Source organism: Sus scrofa, chromosome 8 (assembly GCF_000003025.6).
Source record: "Sus scrofa isolate TJ Tabasco breed Duroc chromosome 8, Sscrofa11.1, whole genome shotgun sequence".
NCBI classification, from domain to species: Eukaryota; Metazoa; Chordata; class Mammalia; order Artiodactyla; family Suidae; genus Sus; species Sus scrofa.
The window spans coordinates 32,409,628-32,425,518 of record NC_010450.4 but is presented as its reverse complement, the minus strand read 5'-3'; the positions used below and the strand labels follow the sequence as shown (position 1 = coordinate 32,425,518).

The window sequence follows — 15,891 nt, the reverse complement described above, 5'->3', positions numbered from 1 at the left end:
GCAAATAAACATTACACTGAGATAGTACTTCCAAACTATTGATTTTCTGGGTCCTGAGTAACTCTCTAAAATCTGAAGAGTCATGTCATTCATCAAGTCTAAATATTGTCATTTCTTTCAAAGTTTCCCGCCTTCCATTTTCTTTCTTCTAGGACTTCTGTTTGTTGGAGTTGTTTCTCTTGATGGTCCTGTATGTCTCATCTTTTCTCTATTTTCCATCTCTTTGTCTTTCTGCTTCATGTTCTGGGTGACTTCCTTAACATTTTTATAGTCTTTCTATTGAATTTTTAATTTTAGTAACTATAATTTTATCACTAAGAATTTGCTTGTGTTCTTTTGTTATAGGCTTCAAGTCCCCTTTGAGGAGATTAAATCCAAAAGCCTCTGGCCATGTCTCATTGCAATGCTCCTTCCCCCATCTTGACCATCCTGGGCTACTCACTCCCTACTAGAGAAGGAATGTCGCCCATGTCTCACCCCTCCACTATATAACCTGTCCCCCATGCAGATAATGTATCCTGCCCAAGACAAATCAGAAGACCAAATTGGGTCTCCACTTAGGTCTGTGTTGTACGGCATAAAGACTATTGCATGGAGTTCCCGCCATGGCCCAGGGAAATGAATCCAACTAGGAACCATGAGGTTGCGGGTTCAATCCCTGGCCTCGCTCAGTGGGTTAAGGATCCAGCATTGCCATGAGCTGTGGTGTAGATCACAGACGAAGCTCGAATCTGGTGTTGCTGTAGCTGTGGTGTAGGCCAGCAGCTATAGCTCTGATTGGACCCCTATCCTGGGAACCTCCATGTGCCACAGGTGCAGCCCTAAAAAAAAAAAGAAAGAAAGAAAGACAAGACAAGACCATTGCAGAGATAGTCAGACCCTCTTTTTAACCTGCATGCATGTGAGTCCTCTCTCTTCCTCTCTGAAAATGTACTTTTCACTTTAATAAATTTGGAAAACATCTGCCATTCCAATGCTTTGCTACAGCAAGATGGGGACCAAGGAAACGGTGACTATATCACTTTGAGTGTTGCTTTTTCTTGTGGATGTATTCTTGTCTTGTGGATATATTAACATCTTAAACATGAATATATTTGGAGTTCCCACCATGGGGCAGTGGGTTAGGAATGTGATTGCAGCAGCTCAGGTCCTTTGTCATCAGTATTTCACATTAATTCAGCTGGAAATTGAATCACAGGAATTCTAATAAATTCTGTATCATACAAATTCTGTAAAAAAAAAAAAAAGGTACAGTGTGTTTATCATGATATACACTGCATTAGCAAGACTCTTTCTGATTGGCTAGAACTTCCAGTTGGACTAGAATTCATTGAGAACCAAATCCTCCATTTATAATTTTACAAGTCTGATCGTGGAAAGATTTTTCCACAGACTAGCACTCCTGGCTCCACTTCCATCTTGTTTCTCCCCAACACCCACAACCCAGGGTGCCTGGCACCACAGGCCATGGTCATATCTCAGTCCCATCCTGACCCACATCTCTGTCATGGTGCTGAGTGAACTGGCATAGTGCGCAGTAGGAATGTTACTAGAAGTTGTTCCTATGCCAGGACAACTGCCAGAAACCCATCCACATACAGAACTGTGACCCACAGAAATATATCCCACTAAAGCCATACTTAATGTACCCCCAGCTCAACTGCTCCTTATTCAGACCCCCAAATACCTGCAGCCATTTCCTCGCCACCCAATAGGAGGGGAATGGTGATGGAGGGGAAGTTGGTGGGAAAGTGAAAAACCTCTTTTACAACTGTTATACAAATTTTTACAAAATTATATGGCCATGTTGCACATTCTGAAGGGTCCCTTCAGAGTCTTGGAAGAGGCCAATACAAGCAAGGGGACCCAAGCATAAACTTGCTCTTAACTTCTGGGTTGATCTCTCTTTGGATGTGAGACAGACACAAACGAGATGAACGCTCTTCTATCCTTAATTCCACTGTGCATAGTGCTCACAGGTTAATCAGGTGTTGTAGGTTCAGACAAAATCCATACTAACGATGTGTTTTGTTCCTAAAAAAAGACTACATGGACCGAAAAATCACATTTATTTGAATATCTTTTTTTTATATAAGAAATGAAGCTTGGGCCAATGATTTCTGCTTGTCACGGGCTCACTTAGTGAAGGATATAGTTTCTGTGCTGGAGACCACTAAAGCTTATCCATGATTTTCAAATGTTAGCAATGAGATGCTTATACTTTCTTGTATCTGATACTCACAGACAGATGGTTTAACCTGTTTGAGCATTACCTGAGTATCACTTATTATGCCATTATTAACTGAAGTTAAAGCACTTTAGGAGGGAATACTAAACATCTCTGTGGAGAGTGATAGAATAGTGCCCTCCTTTCTAAAACTATGCCGATGGGGAGCCTGTTTCCTATTCAGTTCAAATGCCAGGCAGTATGACTGCTTCCTCTGTTTCCATGGAAACCTCAGCCTTGCTGAAGTTCAAGTTAATTTTTTACTGCCATCTGCCTGTTGAGCTACAGGGCTTTCTCCAGCTAATATCAAGCAGAGGCCTGTTAGGAGAAAGAAGTTTACTTCGGAACTCCCCAGGCTGTTCCAACAGGAGGTCAAGATTGAAACCAGATCCAGCTGAACTTGAGTGCAGAATTAGCTGAAGGATGAAAGGAGTTAAAAAAAGGTTTTTGAAAAAATTAACCTACATTTAATATCAATTGACTCAATGAGATATTAAAAACAGTTCGCATTACACTGGACAAGTTTGTATAATATTTTATCATCTCTTTAAACTCTGAAAATGCCAAATGTCTATGTGCTTCTTGAAAATGTTAATGATATCTCAAATCAAAGGTCACAAGCTGGTGACCCGTGAATCAGCTCTGGCCAGCAGACATGGGTTTTTTTTGCATGCATGGTGTTTTAAAACAATGCTTGAATTCGTTGCCAACTTCTAGAAATTGGGAAGCTCCATGAGAGGAAAAAAACCCTCTAGATTTCCAACTTCTCTTAAAAAAAAAAAAAAAAAGTTGGAAGATGTGGCTGGCTCTGCATTCCAGCATTGTCAAAGTAGGAGTGGCTGCCCCCTGGGAGGGGTGTGGCTGTCCCATTTGCCACAATCCCTGTCACTCCTGACCATTTCACATTTGTCTGCCTTCATTCATTAGTAGTAGCTCCCTGGCTTCACAGTTCCTGCCTGAAATTCACACAGTGCCCACTTCCTAAAGAGTAACACATAAACTCGAAAACCCAGTCACGTACCAACTCACAGAATACAGTATTTTTACCAGCCTAACACGCAGGGCAGCAAATAATCCATCCTTTTCACTAATCAATCAATGATATTAATCCCTTTTGTTTGCTCCTCTCGTATTAATTTTCTAGCATGTTACTTGATTTAAATAATTTGCAGTGCTGTCCATCAAGTGTCAGCCACGTAGGAAACTGTAAGCCTTTCTCTTCTCCACCTGAGAAAGGTTATTAGTAATAATCAGCTGTGTCTGTGGTTTGCTTACCGCATGGCATTACTATGTTTATATCAATTCCACATCAAGCCACTAAAAAGCACCTCATTTTATAGCTAAAAGAAGTGAGGTTTAGGAGGATCAATATCTTGCCCAAAGTCATACAGCTAGGAAATAACAAATTCCAGCTTCACTCAATTCTTTCTGATTCTAGAACCTGCACATTAAACCACTACAGCTTATTTATCTCGTTTTAGGTAAGTGTATTCACCAAGAGTTTAAACTATTTCTGTATCTTTACGTCTGTTTTAGAATATGTTCAAAATGAAAAAAAAAAAAAAAAGTCTGTGGCACAGTCCATTCTTTCAAGGAAGGCAGAATTTCGAAGAGAAGTATAGTTGTTTTAGCAGGTTTTATTGCCTCCACTGCCCACAAACAAATAAATATGCAATTACAGATAGCGTAATACATGTTATTTGAGAGAGAAATAGAAAGTCTACGATAATAACTAGACCTGAAGCAGGGGTTAACCAGAAGAAAGAATATGCACAAAGACATTTGGAAGTTCAAGAGAGTATGGTGCTTAGGGAAAACTGCAAATAGTTGGTGTGAACAAAGAACAAGAAGAGACATTTCACAAAAGGATGAGTACAATTGGCCAATAACATGGTTGGGTAATTCTCTGAAATATTAGCAGATGTTTTTAAATGGGTATTGACTTTCTCCCTTTGGCCTGCCTTCTCCGCATCTCAACAGCTCAGTATTTCATGCTAACAGCCTCGGGAGCTGGTGGTGGTGGGACCAGGCAGGTGGAGCCTCTGACAGCCTCACAATCCCTCTCAAGTGTCAGCCTGTCCCAGGGCAACACAGTGATGGCTGTGTCACATAGGGGGCCTCAAGCAGGCCAAGTGGGCTGTCAGAACTGAAAGCTCCTCCTGGACAGGAATCAAGGACATCTTGACATCATTTTGTCCCCTGTCCTGCAGGAACCGATGACCAAAGACCAAGTGGATAGATGGCCATCTCATCCAGTGGGTCCTAGAGTGGGGCAGTGGCATCACCAGTCAGTCGGGTCCTGCAAACACGAGCCAATACTCATACCCAACACCTTTGCACTTAGTCCCCTGGAATTGGCTAAGATCCCAGGGAAAATTGTGTGGGACTGAGATTAAGCTCCCATCTCCCCAGTGGACTGAGGACTCAAAGGCTAAGGAAATAGGCTACGTGCAGAAAAATAAGGAACCAGTGCATACCTGAACTGAGGAACAAGTGTCACAGCATCTTTTAAAATCACTAATAACTGTGGAAATACAAATTATAACAAAATTCCATATTTTTTTGCCTGAAAACTGACAAACATTAAATAGGTTGATAATTTGTAAAATTGTAGGGGAACAGGCATTCATAAATACTGTTGAGGGAAGAGTAAACCAATATAAACAAATTTGGGGTGCTTTTTTAGGGCCGCACCTGTGGCATATGGAGGTTCCCAGGCTAGGGGTCGAACTGGAGCCATAGCCTCTGGCCTACACCACAGTCACAGCAAGGTGGGATCCAAGCCTTGTCTGGACCTACACTACAGCTCACAGCAATGCTGAATCCCTTACCCACTGAGTGATGCCAAGGATCGAACCTGCATCCTCATGCATACTAGTCAGATTCGTTTCCAATGAGCCACGATGGGTTACGTTTGTGAATGGTGTTAATATGATATTTATTACTCTTTTTCGGAGTTTACCAAAACTGATTGATTGGAAGTCAATTGTACTATTTGATACTAAAAGAGTAGGACCCTCATCAATAGATTGATACGTAAAGAAATAGTCAAACTACATCTACAAAGTGTCAGTATCAAGCTGCAACTTCGAAGCCGAAGTGATGGTTGGATGTGAAGTGAAATTTTAATTGTCGTAGGAAGCACACTGCTAGGAAGGTAGATCCGATAATTACGTGTAATCCGTGAAATCCTGTAGCCACGAAAAAGGTAGATCCATATACTCCGTCAGAGATTGTAAATGGTGCTTCGTAGTATTCTGAGGCTTGGAGAAGGGTGAAGTATACGCCTAGTGCGATGGTAATAAATAATGCTTGAAGTATGTGTTTTCGGTCTCCTTCTATGAGGCTGTGGTGGGCTCAGGTAATAGATACTCCTGAGGCAAGGAGGATTGAGGTGTTTAGTAGTGGTATTTCTAGGGGATTTAGTGGGTGAATTCCTGTTGGTGGTCAGCAACCTCCTAATTCAGGTGTTGGTGCTAGGCTTGAGTGGTAAAAAGCTCAGAAGAATCCAGTGAAGAACAGGACTTCAGAAATAATGAATAGGAGTATACCGTATCGCAAGCCCTTTTGGACAACTGATGTATGGTGGCCTTGGAAAGTGCTTTCTCGAATAATGTCTCGTCACCACTGGTATATTGTTAAAGTTTTGGTTAGTAGTCCTAGGGATAGTAGGAGTATAGAATTAAAATGGAATCATATGATTAGGCCTGATGTTATTAGGAGAGCTGATAAGGCTCCGGTAAGTGGTCATGGGCTTGGGTTTACTATGTGGTATGCGTGTGTTTGGTGGGTCATTATGTATTATCGTGTAGATATAAGCTTACTAGCAGTGTGAATACATAGGCTTGGATTAGAGCTACTGCGAACTCAAGAATGGTCAATAGAATAAGAATAATAAATGTGACGAAGGCTGTTATGGTGCTGATGCTGAGTAGTGCCAAGGTGGCCCCTCCAATTAGGTGAATTAGCAGGTGCCCTGCTGTGATGTTGGCTGTTAGTGGTACGGCTAGGGCCACTGGTTGAATAAATAGGCTAATGGTTTCAATGATTACGAGCATAGGAATCAGTGGAGCGGATGTTCCTTGTGGTAGAAAGTGGGCTAGTGATGCTTTGGTTTTATGGCGGAATCCTGTAAATACAGTTGCTGATCATAGGGGAATTGCTATGCCCAGGTTTATTGATAGCTGTGTGGTAGGTGTGAATGAGTGTGGTAGTAGACCTAGGATATTTGTTGAGCCAATAAATATGATTAGAGATATGAGTATCAGTGACCAGGTTTGGCCTTTTTGGTTGTGAATAGCTATTATTTGTTTGGATGTTAATTGGATCAATCATTGTTGAATGGAGATCATGCGATTATTAATAAGTCGTTTGGGTGCTGGGAATAATAGGCTGGGGAATATAATAATTAAGGTGACAATAGGTAGTCCTATTATCGTAGGAGTGGAGTTTTTTGTTTGTTTGTTTGTTTGTTTTGTCTTTTTTTGTTGTTGTTGTTGTTGTTGCTATTTCTTGGGCCGCTCCCGCGGCATATGGAGATTCCCAGGCTAGGGGTTGAATCGGACCTGTAGCCACCGGCCTACGCCAGAGCCACAGCAACGCAGGATCCGAGCCATGTCTGCAACCTACACCACAGCTCACGGCAATGCCGGATTGTTAACCCACTGAGCAAGGGCAGGGACCGAACCCGCAACCTCATGGTTCCTAGTCGGATTCGTTAACCACTGCGCCACGACGGGAACTCCGGAGTGGAGTTTTGAGGGCATTTGGCACCATGTATCAATTCTAAGGAAATCATTGGATGTGCATTCAATATACAAAGAATGTGCATTTTAATGTTGCTTATAACAGTGAACAACTACAGAAACCTATCCAACAATAAGGGGGTTACTCAGTAAAATATAATAAATTATTAAAATGAAATAATACATAGCCAGTAAAAATAATTGAAGTAGTTCTCTGCTAACATATCCAGTGCTTGTAAATACAGTTAAAGGTAAGAAAAGCAAGTTTCCAAAGATGTGTCTATTATGATCCTATTCTCAGAGCTACAGGCTTACACTTGCATAGAAAAAAAATCTGAAGCAATGAGATCCTGCTGTATAGCACTGGGAACTATGTCTAGTCACTTATGATGGAGCATGATGGATAATATGGGAAAGAGAATGTATGTGTGTATGTGTGACTGGGTCACCTTGCTGTACAGTAGAAAATTGACAGAACACTGTAAACCAGCTATAATGGAAAAAAAATCATTACATTAAAAAAGGTATATATTACAATTTTTTAAAAAAGAAAAAAATCTGTGAGGACACACACCGATGTATTAACAGTGATAATCTTTGACATGATTATGAGTCATTTAAGTTTTGTTTCCATTTGATTTCTCTATATCTTCTAATTATTTTGCAGTGGATATGGAGTACTTGTGTTACTATTTATGTTATTTAAAAAAAAAGAAAGTAGTTGAGGAAGGCCAAAACCTGAGATGACCATGGATATGTGACAAGGGTGGAAAATGAAGAAGCACTTAGGGATCAGATCAAGAGCTCAAAGATTGGCGTTTGTTCTGCCATATACATCACATAGGCTTTTTTTTTTTTTTTTCTCTCAACATCCCAGGAAACAACCTAACTGGAAAAATGACTGAACCAGTTCATTCAGCAGGCACCCAGAGAACTTGAGAATTAATACCAGAGTCATCGCTATCTAAACATTTTTATTCTCATGTACATAGTTAAAAATACAGATAATTTATTTTCCTTTGCCTACGTTGCCTAGGCAACAGAATATGGAGTGGCATGTCTTTTAGGTGATAGTTATCTGCTCTCCATCTGATATACCACAATTCTCATTTATGCTGCTGGTTCTCCTGCTTTTATTCAGAGCCAGCCGAGAGGGCCCCGTGGACTCCCCAAAACAAGGCAGTGATTTTTCAAGCAGAACCTGCTCCCCTCCTGGAACTGCCCTCCCTGGAAAGGTGGCACTTGACACCTCCTCCAGGGGATTCTAGTATGTCTCCCCAGACACTGTCCGCTCTGTACTGCTCAGGTGTACCAAACCATACAGTGACTTGTCACATCGTTTTTCTTGGTTTAACATTTGCATTGGTTTCCGAGGGCTGCTCTAACATGTCACCACACATATAGGGTCTTAAAAAAACAGAAATGTATTCTTTCACGATTCTGGAGGTGAGAAGTTCAAAATCAAGGTATCAGGAAGGCCATTCTTCCTCTGAGGGTCTAGAGCGGAATCCTTCCTCACCTCTTCCTTTTTAGGGGTTCTGCCCTCCCTCCACTTGCAGCAGCGTAACTCCAGTCTCTGCCTCCATCGTCACACACCCTTCCCTGTGTGTCTCTCTCTCCTGTCTCTTAGATGAACACCTGTCACTAAGGTGGATTTAAGATGCCCCAGAAATCCAGCATGCCTTATCCAAGACTTAATTGTATCTGCAAAGAACCTGTTTCTAAATGAGGTTCCATTCACAGGTACCAGGGGTACTTTGTATATTAGGATTTGGACACATCTTTTGGGGGACAGGCATAATTCAACCTACATATGATTACAGCTAGGCATGGTTTTCTTTGTAGATAAGGAGCTAACTATAATTATAGCTAACATTGACTGAGAACTTATTCGGGCCTTAGGTTAAGCACTTTATGAGCATTGTCTTAATCATGTTATAAAATGTCTTTCCCCCACCCCACCCCCCACCTCCCATCCAGTACCCAAATATCCAGTTTCCATTACTTTGCCTCTGGTAAGGAGAGTAGCATTTCAAAATTCCTGCCAGTGAATAAAGCAACAGCTTTCCCAAGTGAGGAAGAATTGCTGCCCCTGGAAAATCACTAGTATGACCTGTTTGGCCACTTTTTGAAGCTGTACAACTAGACGCACTTGGTTGTAAGACCAATGTGATCTGCAAAACTTAGTATCTGGTGCCAGGCTCTTTTTAAGGAATATCATCGCTGCCGGCTTCTCAAGGTTTTTCAATGCTTGTGTCCAGCCACAACATCATAGCGCCTGTTGGTTTTTTTCCCAAAATTTCATTTTGAAAAAATTTTAAACAGCAGAATTCAAAGCATTTTACATTCAACACCCATATATTCACTACCTAAATACTGTATGAACACTTTACTATTCTTGCTTTGTTCTATCTATAATTAAGCATCCATCTATCCTATCTATCCATCTTATTTTTTCTCCGCCACCCTCCCATAGCAGCATCATTGATCGATGCATAGCATCAAACCAGACCAGAACACAGGCTCTTCAAAGCACACTGATCCCTAAAGAGAAGGGGGACGATATTAGCTGACTCTACCCAGCTTCTTCTTCCACAATTAAACCAGGCACTTCTCTTGTCAAGGTCAAGAGTCCAATGTGCCAAGAGAAGCCAGGAGTGTGAGAGCAGGGCTCTCTCTCCACAAGGAAACAGGAGGAGTGGGAAATATATTCCTTTACAAAGAGTACAGTGAGGGATTTAATGGACAAGTATCTTCAGTGGCCTCCAAATAATACACACAACAGCCAACACTCCTAGCGGGCAGCCATTTGGACCTCAGTAACTTTGGTGTCTCCCATTTTTTACAGTTCTCCTATGACCACATGCATCTCTATTTCTCTCTGCTTTTATGTGCCGGTTGCTCTCATTCTCACCCACTCTAAAATCTCATTCTCCATGCAAAGAGGAATATGGTGGCCCATGGTGATGGACTTACATCCCAGAAGTTCCCTGATCCAAGAGGGAAAAGGATTATTCCCAACGCTAGGCTAGAAAATTTCAAAGAAGGTCCAGATTGGATCACATGTCTACATTGGACAGAACGCTGGGACCAAAATGTCTTGTGTCAACACCCGTGTTCAAAGGGATAAAGTCTACTATAGAAAGAAGTTAGGGATCCTGGACTTCACTAGAAACACAAAGAAATTCCAATGTTCTAACATTTATGTAAGCCCTTTTACCCTAATGCCCACTCCACCCATATACACTTTATTACAAATTGAAACTCCTGTTGATGTTATAGTGAGAATATCTCTATAGCAAATATTTTTTATGACATTGTGGTGGGGGGGCACTGTGGGTTTTTTTAAGGATCTGTTTCAATTGAGTTATTAGTGAAAGATTAACATGTTTTCATATCAAAGTGTTCTTTACTAAAATTGCCCTTGAAATTTTTGATCTTGAAATTTTTGTTGAGTAAAATAAAAACTTTAAGGGTGAATTCAAATGTCTAAGGAATTTGGTATGAAGGGGAGAATAAACTGTTTAACCTCTGTTTAACCTTCTCGAGAATGTTTATTTAAACATTCTGCCAGTGTTGATATGATTCACCCAAGAATGTAACCCAGGTTATGTACAGTTAGATATAATTTATTTACAAATCTGCAGAACTTTGGTTACTTGTATAACAAGACAATTAAGAAAATAAACTGAATGTGCAACTGCTTTAATCAAATAGTGTCAACATATAAAAGTAAGAACAAAACTGAGACAATACCAACTCTTAACGACTATTTTTCCAGCTCAAAGATTTGACCAGTAGCCAAACAAAAATATTAGAACAAATAACACAAGTCCAGTGTCTCTTATATCAAAATCTCACCCATTTATCCAACTTTAATATCAATAATCAAACCCATCAAAAATTCATTTCCTTTTGTGATAAGTACAATCTTCTCTTATGACAGTGTTAGCAGAACTAAAAATCTAGGACTCCTTATCTTTCCCAGCACGTGGGTTTTAAAAGTTCAAATACTCTGACTTTTTTCAAAGTACCAGAGCTAAATCCCATGAGGAATTGGAACATGGGTTAAAAAATACACTTTAAAATGCAGTCAAAGATGGGAGTTCCTGTCGTGGCTCAGTGGTTAATGAATCTGACTAGGAAGCATGAGGCTGTGGGTTCGATCCCTGGCGTTGCTCAGTGGGTTAAGGATCAGGCATTGCCATGAGCTGTGGTGCAGGTCGCAGACACGGCTCAGATCCCACGTTGCTGTGGCTGGCTGTGGTGTAGGCCAGCAGCTACAGTTCGGATTAGACCCCTAGCCTGGGAACCTCCATATGCCATGGATGCAGCCCTAGAAAAGACAAAATAAATAAATAAAAATAAAAATAAAATTTCAAATACCCTGACTTTTTCAAAGTACCAGAGCTAAATCCTATAAGGAATTGGAACGCAGGTAAAAAATATACTTTAAAATGCAATCAAAGATGGGAGTTCCCGTCGTGGCCCAGTGGTAATGAACCTGACTAATATCCATGTGAAGATTCAGGTTCAATCCTGGCCTTGCTCAGTGGGTTAAGGATCCATTATTGCCATGACCTTCAATGTAGGTCACACACGCAGCTCAGATCTAGCGTTGCTGTGGCTGTGGTGTAGGCCAGCAGCTGCAGCTCTGATTTGACCCCTAGCCTGGGAACTTCCATATGCTGCAGGTGCAGCCCTAAAAAGAAAATAAAATGCAGTCAAGAAAGAAATGAACTATCAAATGGCTCCCCTGTAAGACAGCTTCGGGTATTCAATGTAGGGTTAACTTCAGAGACGCTGAATAAATGCTAACTCGATCTTAATCCAAATGCCCTTGGGGCTTCCCAGGTAAATGCCAGAGTCCCCCATAGCTCTCCAATTAGACCCTCTCTTGGACTCTTCCGGCTTTGCAGATGCCCTATCTACCATGGAAATTCTGCCTATCAGTGCAAAAGCCTGGGTGGGGTTTTCCTACAGCTGAGTTAGGCTGCCTCTATGGATCCTTTGGAAGAGAAGATAGACAAATTGGACAGTTGAAACATAACAGGAAAGCAGCTCCTCTAGGTTCCTGTACCAGGAAATGGCTCCTAGTGCCAAGACTACATAACTCCAATGCCAAGACCACAATCATATGGAGTTTGACATTCTGTGTTTAATTCCACTGCTACTAAAGGAATAATGCTTTACAAAAAGCCATGATGTCTAAAGCGCATCCTGTTCGGCATAGAGCCTTGAGCAAACACAGAAACCTTTGTGCTTGCTTTATTGTATGGCGGACAAAGACTTCCAGTTATAATTCTCTTCTCATGTTGGACAAATAGATCCTTTTTTGAAAACATAGAAAATTAAAAGACATTAGAATATTAGAACCACTGAGCCAGACCAGAAGGAGATCCAATCAGTCCAATATTTTAAGAGTGGACATTAATCAGTGTTTTAAGGAACAGTGTAGTTGTCCTTCACATCTAAGCCCAAAAGGTATTGCTAGATCCCGAATATCTCTAATTGCCTTTAATTATAGCCTACAAGTGCTCACGTACCTAACTCAGTCACATAGCACTTCTACCTTTGACCCAGCCAGATTACAAGGGGTTACACATAGAGTTATCACGGAACATTCAAGGAGTTAACTCCTGAAAATCCTGCTTCTCTTACTTCCTCCTCTTCAATTCCTCTTGAACATCCTTCGATGTATGTTTTTGCCTTAGCCTTTCCAGTTTAATGGTCTGATGATTGCCTCTTCTGGACTGTAACCCAAGGTTCCATTTCTTGCTTTATAAACACCCATGTCCCTCTTAGAGTTCTTTATCACGAACAGGATGTTGGCAGCTATCTTCTATATTTACATCACCACTTCACCCAGGCAAGTCCAACCAAGTACAGCCTAACCCTCAGACACACTCTTGGATGGGTAATGCATTCCCCATGTTACCTGCTCCTCCCCTTCATAATGCAGCACTTTTCCTTATTCACAACAAACCCCTCGGTTCAAGCATCTAAGCCCGTGGTTTCCAACATGCATGTTAGAATCAAGTTAGACATTTTAAAGACCTACCTCTGCCTGTGTCTCACACCCAGAGTCCGGCTTAATGAATATAGGTTGCAACAGGGATTCTTCAACGGTTCCAAAGTGGAGAATTCTTAGATGGGGAGCATACACTGCAGCTCAAGTCAGCTTAGCCTTCACCACATCTGTTTTTATGGACTGAAAAAATTTAAATCTTTTTACTGTGACTTCTTACAGAATCCTTCTATCCTCTTGATTATTTTAACTGCTGCTCTGAACTCAAGTTTGTGATGTTAATTTGGACAGGTGAAAAGAATAATTGACACCACCTGTAGACGGCAGCAGCTAGAAGTGAGGCGGATGGAAACAATCATACTGTAAGCTTCTCAAAGGAAGGGACATGCCTTATCCATCTTTGTATTTCCACAGCATCCACCATGGTACTTTTATCAAAGTAGGCGCCTAATATATATTTAGGAGGGAAAGTAGAATAACCTGTACATAGGATCTGCTTCCAATTTTTAAAATATCTGTAATATATATGATGTGCGTATAGTTGGAAAATACATCATTTGGTGGGGAGTAACCAGTATTTTTTCAATCAGCTCACTTTTTTTAGCAGCTCTATTGGGATATAAATCACACACTGCACAATCCACCCTTTTAAAGCATACAGTTCAATAATTTTTAGTATATTCAGAGGGTTATGTAACCAACACCCCAATCAATTTTAGAACATTCATCACCTTAAAAGGGAAACCCATGCCCATTAGCAGTCACTCCTCATTCCTCACCGGTCTCTTGGCCCTCAGACCTAGGAAACCACTAACATACTTTATAGAATTGCCTATTCTGGACATTCATATAAATAGAATCATATAAACTTGGTTTTATGGGTCGAGCTTTTTTCGCTTTGGATAATGCTTCCAAGGTTCATTCACATTGCAGCATGTAGCATCTCGCCATTCATTTGCATTGCCAAATAATATCCCATTGTACAGATAGAAAGTATTTTATTTACCCATTCTTCAGCTGATGGACATTTGGGTTATTTTCACTTTGGGCTATTATAAATAATGCTGCTGTGAATATTTGGTTTTGTATGGACATAAATTTTTATTTCTCTTGGGTGTACGCACCGGAAAAAAATTGCTGGGTCACATGGTCACCCTACTTAAGTTTAACCTTTTGAGAAACTGCCAAATTGTGCTCCAAATTGGCTGCACCATTCCACAGGGCCACCACCTCCCCTCCTCCTCCCCTCCATTCAAACCTTTCCTTTCCCATCGCTTCAGGGGAAGGATGTGACGGCTGAAAGAAAAACCAAAAGAGTGTTCCTGACTTTCGTTTCCAAAAGCATACACCCTTGGGGGACCAGTCAAGACTGGCAGGACCAACAAAAGAGAAGAGAAAGAGGACTCTCGCTTCACTCAACTCCACCCCATCCTCGACACAAAAAGAAGTTTCCTCCGGGGTGGGTGAGAAAGCCAGAGACCGGAGAGAAGAGCTAAGAAGACGGCTACTGGGAGTTACTGGGAGTTACAATCCAAGGGGGTTGTTGGATAAGCAGCATGTTTTCCTTAGTAAGAAGATGCCAAAAGCCTCCGGGGAAAAAAAACTGCTACGTGGAGAATCTAGGGCCCTGGATTTCCTCACCCAGTACTTTTCCTCACCCAGTACGGCTAGAAGAGCCCACAGTTCAGCTGCACTCAAAGCTGATGCAGAAGGACCAGGTTGCAGGAACGAGGAACCTCTCAGTGTCAACACAGAGATAGGAACCGGAGTCCACCCCCAGCCCCCTGGAACTACATCAACCTCCTGGAATTTAGATTTAAACTCAGGGGGAAGAAGTGATGAGAGAGCCCCAAACTGATCACGATTCATGTTCGACCAGTCTTGCAAAATACAAGTGCAAAATTAAAATTCAGTCGTGTGAAGAAAATTGTATTTTTGAGTTATAAGACTAGTACCCACCACATGATTGGGAAAAAGACAAAAGACAAAAAGACGTCAAACGGCCAAAAAAAATATATGAAAAAACAACTCACAGCTGACAATATCGTGTGCAGCAAGGATGTGGAAGCAAAGGAATTCTTCTGAGCTGCGGGTCGTGATCAATGGGAACGACCACTTTGGAGAGCAGCTCAGCAGTACTTAATAAAACTGAACAGCTGCAGACCCTGGGACCCAGTGATGATTTTCCTCCGTGTAGAGCCTGGAGAACTTTTGCACAGGTGTACCAAGGGCTGTGCCAAAAAAAAAAAAAAAAAAAAAAAAAAAAGCTCACTTGAACATTTTAGTGGCAAAAAAAAAAATATATATATATATATATATATATATATAAACAAGCTGAAAGTCCATCCACAGGGGAAAAGATGAATTCATTGCGCCACACGCATTCAGAGGACTGCTATATAGCCTTGTACCCCAAAATGTGATTCCTCACCAGTCTCATTTGCTCTACCTGAGAACTCGGACCCACCCAAACAGGATCTATTTTTTTTTTAATTTATTTATTTGGTCTTTTTACAGCCCCACCTGGGACATATGGAGGTTCCCAGGCTATGGGTCGAATTGGAGCTGCTGCTACTGGCCTACACCAGAACCACAGCAATGCTGGATCCTTAACCCACTGAGTGAGGCCTGAGATCGGACCATATCCTTACCAACACTATGTTGGGCGCTTAACCCCCTGAGCCACAGTGGGAACACCCAGAATCTGTATTTTAAAAAGATCCCCTGATAATTCTCGCACCCCTTAAAGTTTGAGAAGTGCTGTTCTATTTAAACGAATGAACTAGGGCTATTTGTGTCAACTTGGATAACTCTTAAAAACATAATATTTGGAGAAAAAAAAATATAAGTAGCCAGAAATTAGTATCATATGCCATTTAAATAAAAGTTGG

The 15,891-nt window shown here is 41.2% G+C and overlaps 1 long non-coding RNA gene across 1 annotated transcript; it reads right to left on the bottom strand.

The window, feature by feature from the left end:
• LOC110262005 lies at positions 874 to 15,148 on the bottom strand. The gene is made up of 3 exons (XR_002346489.1): positions 15,034 to 15,148; positions 13,034 to 13,183; positions 874 to 1,229 (listed from the first exon to the last, which is right to left on the bottom strand). It is a non-coding gene; the product is annotated as an uncharacterized LOC110262005 (long non-coding RNA).